The sequence below is a fragment of the Silene latifolia genome, chromosome 7 (assembly GCF_048544455.1).
Source record: "Silene latifolia isolate original U9 population chromosome 7, ASM4854445v1, whole genome shotgun sequence".
NCBI lineage: Eukaryota > Viridiplantae > Streptophyta > Magnoliopsida > Caryophyllales > Caryophyllaceae > Silene > Silene latifolia.
In genome coordinates this window covers 53,983,080-53,992,215 of record NC_133532.1, presented here as the reverse complement: position 1 = coordinate 53,992,215, position 9,136 = coordinate 53,983,080, and the positions used below count along the sequence as shown (strand labels likewise).

General features: G+C 39.5%; 1 non-coding gene across 1 annotated transcript; it reads left to right on the top strand.

Moving 5' to 3' along the window:
* Positions 1-4,583: 4,583 nt before the first annotated feature.
* Positions 4,584-4,690, top strand: LOC141593496 (small nucleolar RNA R71). The gene has a single exon (XR_012521576.1). It is a non-coding gene; the product is annotated as a small nucleolar RNA R71 (small nucleolar RNA).
* The last annotated feature ends 4,446 nt before the right edge of the window (positions 4,691-9,136 follow it).

Here is a 9,136-nt window from a genome sequence, read left to right as displayed (position 1 = left end):
AACCTCATTGTCACCCGAAACGACCCTAGATGCACCCGGAAATAGGACTTCTCTATCCGCCCAACTAGGCAAAGGACATGATGGGTCAAGTAATCCTTGCCTAGCTAAGTGTAGGAGGGGTAGATATTGAGCCAAGTAAGCATTTTTCCGATCCTCAAAGGCTTGCTTGTGCATTGCTTTCATGAGAAGAGTCAAATAATCATTTCTAGCTTCAACTCCTTCCGGCTTGAACTCTTGATACTCAAAGGGGTAAGGTGGTATGACAATGGAAGAGGAGGGAATTTCAAGTTCACCCTTTTGTTGTTGGATAATATACTCGGCCTCTTTAGAAAGGGGAAGGAGATAATTGGTCAGGTGGACACTTAGACGACAAATCTTTGAAGGCAAAGTGAACGATCTAGCTTCACTAGTGAGCCATCCATACTTGGTATCAAGAGGGTTATGGGCAACCCACTTTTACTTGTGTATCATAGTATGCAAATCAACAAGATGACCACCCTCCTTTGCTTTATACTTGTTATCCTTGTTGAAGTTAGGATCAAAGTACTTAGCTAGGATAGTGACTAGGCCGCCATTGACAATAACGGTAGTGCCCTTCTTCCCACAATCAATGTTGAGCCATCTATCTACCAAAAGCCTCAAAGAGTTGAAAGGCTTGGTGTGTACTCTTCCAATGTTCAAAGCCGATTCAAGAAGAATAAAATCAAGTTTGGTGAAATGGTTGGTATCTTTCCTTGCAATAATGGTGTTTCCTATGACCTTGTGCCATACTCTTATGCCCGGATGGTGGACTAAAAGAGCACGACTCGCATGAAAGTCCTCAAATTTCCTCCCGGAAATTGCCTCCCAAAGAGGGTCGGGGTCATACTTTCCATAATTCTTAAAATAACTCGGTTCATCACTAAGACCCAAGATTCCACCCAATTCCCTAAAGGAAATGCGTCTACTAACATTAGCTAGACGAAACCCGAGATTCTCCCTACTCTCAACTTTGGTGACTTTCAAAGAACTCAAAAACTCCAAGGTAAGGGAGGGGTATGTCAATTCTTTTGACTCAAATAATTTCTCTAACCCCATGGCTTTGAAAAAGGCTCTAGTTTGCTCAAGGACACCCAATTTTCCCAAGGTGTCTTCACAAATAAATTTGGTGGATTGAAGTGATTTCCTAGCAAACTTGGCAAAAGTATTTCTATGGGTTTCGGAAATAAAAGTTACCTCCGGATAATGCAAAAGTTGATCGATTTCCGGAGTAGAAGATGTTGTTGCTCCCATAGAAGGTTGTTGTTGTTGTTGCACTTCCAAGTTTGGTGTTGCTACCACCATAGCCAAAGCTTTCTTTGCTTGAAGAGCCATTTGCCTTTGTGAAAGTGTCTTTGGTGCCTTTGTTGCCTTTGTTGCTCCCTTAGTCCTTGCCATTGATGAACTAACCAAGAAAAAAATGAAAAATCTTCAATTTGTAGTGTACCCAAATCGATTTAAAGGTGAAAGACTTTGCCTTTATGAATTAAAAAATCGACTCAAAGGTTGAAGATTTTGTGCTTGGTTTTGATTTTTATTGAAGAAGGAGTGATTAATTTGTTGTTAGAAGGATGATTTGATTTGATTTTGGTGAATGTTGTTGAGGGATTTTTTTTTTGTGATGGAGAGGATGAGGGTTTTGATGTTTTGAAGTAGTGTTATGAATGAATGAATGAATGAATGAAGGTGGGAGGGATTTTATAAAGACCGAAAAAATTCAAAATGCAGGGGCAATCCGTGCGGTTTCTGCCCAATACGGGCGGATTCTGCACTTTCTGGGTTTGATGAAACTCGCCTAAAGACGGGCGTATTCGAGAGAAGACGCTCGGATTTGCTTGATACGGGACGGGCGGATTCTCTTGAAGATGGACGGATTTGAGTCCAGGGAATTTTTCTTGTTTTCCTCGGCAGAGAAGACGAGCGTCTTCTTTCCAGGACGGACGGATTTGCTGGGACGGGCGGATTGCTGTTCAGGACGGCCGGATTCTTTTACAGTAAAAAATCTTTCAAAATTTCAGCTTATAGGGACGTGCGTCTTCAACCCAGTACGCTCGGATTGCAAGAAAACGGGCGGATTCTCTTGAATCCGCTCGGATTCTACCCCTGTGTACCCGGATTCAGTTCCATCTGTGTATAATGCATATCCCTTATCAACCTTTTATTCTTCTTCAAATCTTGTGTTCTTCATTGTGGGGGCACTACTAAGGCATGGATAGCCTAGGCAATTGCCATCCCCACACTAAGCGAAAGCACTACACATCAATTGAAATTATTAGTCCCTCCCTCACTTCTCTCAAACATAACAAATATCTTGATCAAAGCAAATAAAAATCCAAAGATGACAAAAATGAAATACAAGAATTGAAATGCGAGTTAGGGAGTTAGAAATATTTACAAATGGTGGTTTAGGGAGGACTCCACCAAACTCTCATTCTTGATGAGATGTCAAGGGGGCATGTTCAAGGTGTTGTTGATGTTGCTCAACACCTTGAAAAAGTAATCAAAAGCTTGTTCATTATCATGGTAGAGGTTTTCAATAGTCCTTTGCCCTTGTTGTTGGTCTTGATCGATGACATTACCAATGTAGGGATTAAAAATCCCTTCAAATTCGTCGTCCCAAAGACCACAAACTTCATTAAGTTGATCATTAAAGATTTCTTGATTTGATGGAGACAACTCCCCAAAATTCTTCTCTTCGCCAATGAGGCCATTCTCTTCTTCTTTGGTTGATTTTGATGAGCTTTGCAAGCTCTCCTTGTCACGATTCACTTGCTCTTTGAATGGAGCATCTTCAATTTTTTTCTTCCATTGGAGTTCCGATTTCTTCCTTTCATCCTTTCGGCTATAATTATCAATCATAAAACATGGTTCATGCAAACGAGGAGCTCTCATAGTCTTGTCAAGATTAAAGGTTATGCTTTCATCTCCCACTTCTAGAGTGAGCTCACCATGTTTCACATCAATCACCGCACCCGCGGTGTGTAGGAAAGGTCTTCCTAGAATGATTGGAATGTTGGAATCTTCCTCCATATCAACAATGACAAAGTCCACCGGGATGAAAAACTTACCCAATCCGTACGGGGACATCTTCCCATATCCCTAATGGTGTCTTCGTCGATCTATCGGCCATTTGGAGTGTGATGTTGGTGCATTTAAGCTCTCCCATCCCCAACCTTTTACTCACCGAGTACGGTATGACACTCACACTAGCCCCTAGATCACATAAGGCTTTGTTGATCGTTGTGTCGCCAATGGTACACGGTATTGAGAAGCTTCCCGGATACTTTAGTTTTGGAGGGGAACTCCCTTGAAGTATTGCACTACTCACCTTAGTGAAGGCGATAGTCTCAAGTTTCCGGATTGACTTCTTCTTTGTGAGGATATCTTTCATGTATTTCGCATAGGCCGGCACGTGATTGATTAATTCCGTGAAAGGAATCGAGACTTCCAAATTCTTCACAATTTCCATGAACTTTCCAAGTTGATCATCAAATTTGGGCTTGGCTTGACGACTTGGAAAAGGAAGTCTAATCACAATGGGCTTCTTCTCCTTGACCTTGTCTTCATTTTTCTTTGAACTTTCTTCTTTTGATGATTCTCCATCTTTGGAGTTTTGCACGATTTCTTCCTTTTCACTAGCTTCGACAACTTCATCCTCAACTTGCTTCCTTGGCGCTTCATACCTTGTACCACTTCTCAAGTGAATGGCACTAACCGTTTCATGTCTTGGGGGATTACTTTGAGGTGGTAATTGCCCCTTTTGTCTTTGTGAGTTTGAAGATGCTAGTTGAGTCAATTGTGTTTCCAACATCTTGGTGTGAGCTAGGATGTTGTTGATGGTGGTTTCTTTTGCTTGGCTATCTTTTTGCATTTGAGTGAAAAATTCTTGTTGATTCTTTTGCATTTGGAGGACCGCTTTTTGGACATCAAAACCTTGGTCATTTTGGTGATTGTATGGATTTTGATTTTGGTAACATTGGTTTTGATTGTAAAAGGGTCTTTGATTTTGGTTTCTCATGGGTGGTGGAGTGTATGTTGTTTCAGGGTTTTGAACATTTTGGCTTTTGTATGAGAGATTTGGATGGAATTTGGTGTTTTCATTGTAATAGTTAGAATAAGGGGTACCACTCTTGTATGCTTGGAAAGCATTTACTTGTTCATTCGTTCCCCTACATTCACCTTGGTCAAGTCCCAAAGTTCCACAATTCTCACATATCCCACTTGGGATTGATGAGGATGCCGTCATGGCATTAACATGACACTTTGGTGATTTTGAGACTTCTTCAAGTCTAGCCATAGCTTTTTCAAACTTCAAATTGATTGTGTCAATATGAGCACTAAGTTGAGCACCCAATTGAGTAACGGAGTCCACTTCATGCTTTCCTCCTCTAGTAGCCTTGTGAGGTCTACTATATTGTGAATTATGGACCGCCATTTCCTCAATCTTGTTCCATGTTTGATTGTCATCAACTTCGGTGAACATTCCATTTGATCCCATGTTGAGAATGTTCCTTGAATCTTCATATAAACCATTCCAAAATTGTTGTACCAAGAACCATTCGCTAAGTCCATGGTGAGGACATGAGCGACAAATTCCCTTGAACCGCTCCCAAGCTTCATACAAAGATTCTTCATCCCTTTGCTTAAAACCCGTGATTTGAGCTCTTAGCATGTTAGTCTTTTCCGGTGGGTAGAATTTTTTGTAGAAAGCTAGAGCTAACTTCTTCCAAGAATCTATTCCGAGGGTGGCCTTGTCAAGGCTCTTCAACCATTGCTTCGCGGTGCCGATTAGAGAAAAAGAAAATAAGACCCATCTAATTTGGTCTTGAGTCACGCCCGTTTGAGAGATTGCATCACAATAGTCGCAAAAGGTTTCCATATGAGAATGAGGGTCTTCACTAGGCATCCCCCCAAATTGGCTCCTTTTAACTAATTGGATGAAGGCGGATTTGGCAATAAAATTTCCGGTTAGATGTTGCGGTGTAGGAGTACCTTTGGGTAGGTTCTCCTCGGTGGGTACGGAGTGTGACGAGAATTTAGGCATTGTAGGTTGATTTTGTGGGGTATTGTGTAATGGGTTCTCCTCTCCTTCTATTGCGAAAGAGTTGGTGAACTCAATAGTTGGTTGAACAACTTCACTAATACCTCTTAAATTCCTCCTAACAAGTCTCCTATTGTTCGTCAAGGTTCTTTCGATTTCACGGTCAAAAGGTAACAAATCACCTTGTGACCTTCTAGACATGCAAAATATCAAACAACTCGAAAACAATTAGAACAAACCTTGAGGAGTTTTACTTCCCCAAGGCGAAGAAAGACACAACTAATAACAATAAAAAGGAAATCTAAATCAAACAAACACCGTCCCCGGCAACGGCACCATTTTTGATCGGTCCGTTTCGTGTTCACAATTAAAGGTGTGGTCGTTGGGTCACGTCCAAATCAAAACACAATTTATAGCTTCACAAACAACTCTACAATTAGTAAAGAGGCAAGTAAAGGTCGGATCCCAAGGGACGGGTATTGAAATGAGATTTCTATTGAAACTAGTGGTGTCTTGGGGGTGTCACAAATTGGGTTGATGTAGAAGGTCAATAACTAAAATAGCAATGAAAATAAGCTAGCAAGATGAATTAAAAGGGGTGTAAACAATTGATTAAAAAGCACTAGGGTGTCATGGGATCATAGGGGATCATGGGAATTGATCATACAAACATGTTCTCAAATTATAAGCAAGCAATTATTGTTGTGATGGATTGAGTTGGGTTATATCTTACAATCCTAGGAAAGTTTGGGTCCCGGAGCCGAATCGATTAGATTGTACAACACCTACAAGTCGACTTAGTCTTCCCTACTCCACAATATGCATGGTCTAATGAGACTCGAGTTGGGTTATGTCTTACAAGTCTCATTGAAAAGATAGGAGATGGTGGTAAATGCAAGGATTCATAGGCTTAGCATTTCATCAAATATAACATGTGCATGAGTTGAGATCAAAACAAGCAAGCAAATAAAACATGAAAGCATATTAATTTAAGCATGAATCATTCCCCATGTTGGTTTCCCCTAATCACCCATTAACCCTAGCTAAGAGACTACTCACTCATTATCATGTTGATCATGCTAGCAAGGTTGTCAATCATACCAACAATATGAAACATGATGAATAAATGAAAGTAATTAACAATAATTAAAAAGGGATTAAGAGAATTATACCTACTAATGATTCCAATAATAAAGCAAAGATAAAAGAAGTACTTGATGCTTTATTGAGAGGATGTCAATCTCCCAACAATAACCCAAATAATCTTCAATTACCCAAAATAAAGGATGAACAAAAGAGAGATTAAGGAAATAAAACTTGTATTAGAACTTGATTAATTGTTGATTACAAAACTAAAGAGAGATTTGATTGATATTAACTACTCTAATTATTGATAAGAAGAACATGCTCTTCTAATTAGACTAATGGGGTATTTATAGTGGAAATTAGGGGGATGCATTAGGGTTAACTAAGGGCTAAACTAGTAATTACACTTTTTAGATTGAGCAGGGAGGAGCCGGTATTTTCCGAAGGAAGGGCTTCTTTCTTTGTAGCTTGGAGAAGAGGAAATCGCGCTGTAGAGGAATCCGGGCGGATTAGGGTCGGGACGGGCGGATTCTGGCGATGGAACTCGAGCGGGTTGGAGAGAATCCGGGCGGATTGTGGAGGACAAATCCGGGCGTCTTGTTGGAAAACCGCACGGATTGTGCAGGTGGAGGACGGCCGGATTGAGGACAATCCGCACGGATTGTGCCTCAGCAAGGCTTCTTCTTCTTTTCTTCCCTTTTCTTCATAAATTCCTTGGGGATTTCCTTGGGGACTCAAGGATCCTTTCTCAACATTGCTCATCTACTATCATATGTACAAAGGCCTTCTAATCTTGTCTCTCCTTGATGCTTGGTCATTGAATTCGATCAATTTAGTCTCGTTTTGCCATGAAAATGCAAGATTCTTACTCCTTTCCTACCAAGGGATCAAAATCTCAAAGAATATGCAAAACAAAGAACTAAAGATAATAAATGACCCAAATATGCACTAAAAAGCATGGGAACAAGGCTAATTCGGGGGCTAAATATGCGCTAATTATGGTCAAATCACATGTTTTGCTTTGTTAGTATGATTGACAACCTTATTATCATGATAAACTTGATCAAGAGTGAGTAGTCCTTTAGGTAGGATTAATGGGAAATTAGTGGAAACAATCATGGGAATTGATATTTGCTTAATCTAATATGTTTTCATAATTAATTGCTTGCTTGTTGTGATTTCAACCTATGCACATGTTATGTTTGATGAACTTCTAGTCTATTAAACTTTGCATTTTTTTACCCATCTCTTATCTTTTCAATGAGGCTTGTAAGATATAAACCAACTCGAGCCTTGCTAGACCATGCATAGAGTTGAATAGGAAGAGACTAAGTCGATTTGTAGGTGTTGTAAACTCTTGATCAACTTGGCTCTGGGACCTAAATCTTCCTAGGGATTGTAAGATATACACTAACTCGATCCCATCACAACAATAAGTGCTTGCTTCTAATTGAGAAAATGTTTATATGATCTATTTCCATAATTCCCTTATGAACCCATGATACCCTTTTGCCTTTAATAAATTGTTTACAAACCCCTTTAATTGCTTTACTTTGTTTTCATTAATATACATTCATCTTACTTGTTGATTAGTTTAGACCACATCTCATCTCAAGCCAATTTGTGACACCCTAAGACATAGCTACTTGCAATTGAAATCTTAACTCGATACCCGTACCTTGGGATCTGACCTTTACTTACCACCCTACTAAGAGTAGTTTGTGAAGATGTTAATATTATTTTGGTTGGTAGTGACAACGACTAAGCATTACACACAATAATACCGAACCAATGTGATAGGACCTCGTTGGATGGAGTGTATGCGTACAGTAGCTAGAGTTGTCTATCATACTAGATTGCATGCATGTTTATGTAGGTCGTAGTCTTGGTGAGCGACTATACTTTCTCTTTCTCTCTTACATTTATATGCTTACCCTTTGCTTCATTGAGAGAGAGTGACACGTGAGGGTCCAATTTTGAAGGTCATGCAAGGTTTGCGGTTCAGCTATTTTCAAGAACATCTTCATAACTCGTTTTCATCTGACATGGTTGATATTTTTTTAATTTATTGCATTAAATTGGTTTAGTGGACTATTTGTAGCTAACTCTGGGTTTTTATTCCGTTCCATTAGTTAGTTGCATATAGTTTGCTTGGGGACAAACAAAGGTTTGGTTTGAGGAAGTTTGGTGCGTGCTATTTATATAGATTCTCTGTGCTTATTTTGCACGCATTTCTATGCAATTTCTGTTGTTTAAAGCTACGAAATGCCCCGAATAGTCTACTTTTGTTTGTTTGGCTTTAATTGCAGGAATGGACTCGGAAGGAGCAAACCTGAGCTTGGAACTGCTCTTATAGCTTACTTTTAGGAGATGGATGGAACTAGAGCGAGAGTACCTTTGTCTTGGGATGCGTGAAGTTGACTTGGAAGCAAATCAACGTCATATGGCTAATTTAGTGGTAGTTAACTCGATCGAGAGTTTTGCTAGGTTGTCTGCTCAATCGTGGATCGAGTCCTTTTCAATCATGAAGATTCCTCGATCGAACTCCTGCTATGTTCGATCGAGAGGTGGATTTATGGTGTTCCTCGATCGAGTATATTTTATGCTCGATCGAGAGGATTTCGCTGAATGTTGTTCGATCGAGTAGTTTCATTGTGCTCGATCGAGTAGCTTGAGATCTGACGTAAGATTTTATTGCGTAAAATTATTTACTTAATATCTTAGTTATCGTATTTAGCTTAATAAATATCTCTCCTATAAAAAGTAGAGACTTAATGAGGTTTATGTACCTTTTTGATTATTCATTAACTCCAGAATTACGGAGTAATTACTTTCACTACTCTCGTTCGACGTTGCTTTTCTTTTCTGGGAACTCAATTTGTGTAATTCCTTACTCTCTTCTTATTCAATTTATTTCATAGCATTAATTCCTTTTTGCAACATACTATTTCCTTGTCTCTTAATTGCTGTTAGATTATTAGAATTTATTTT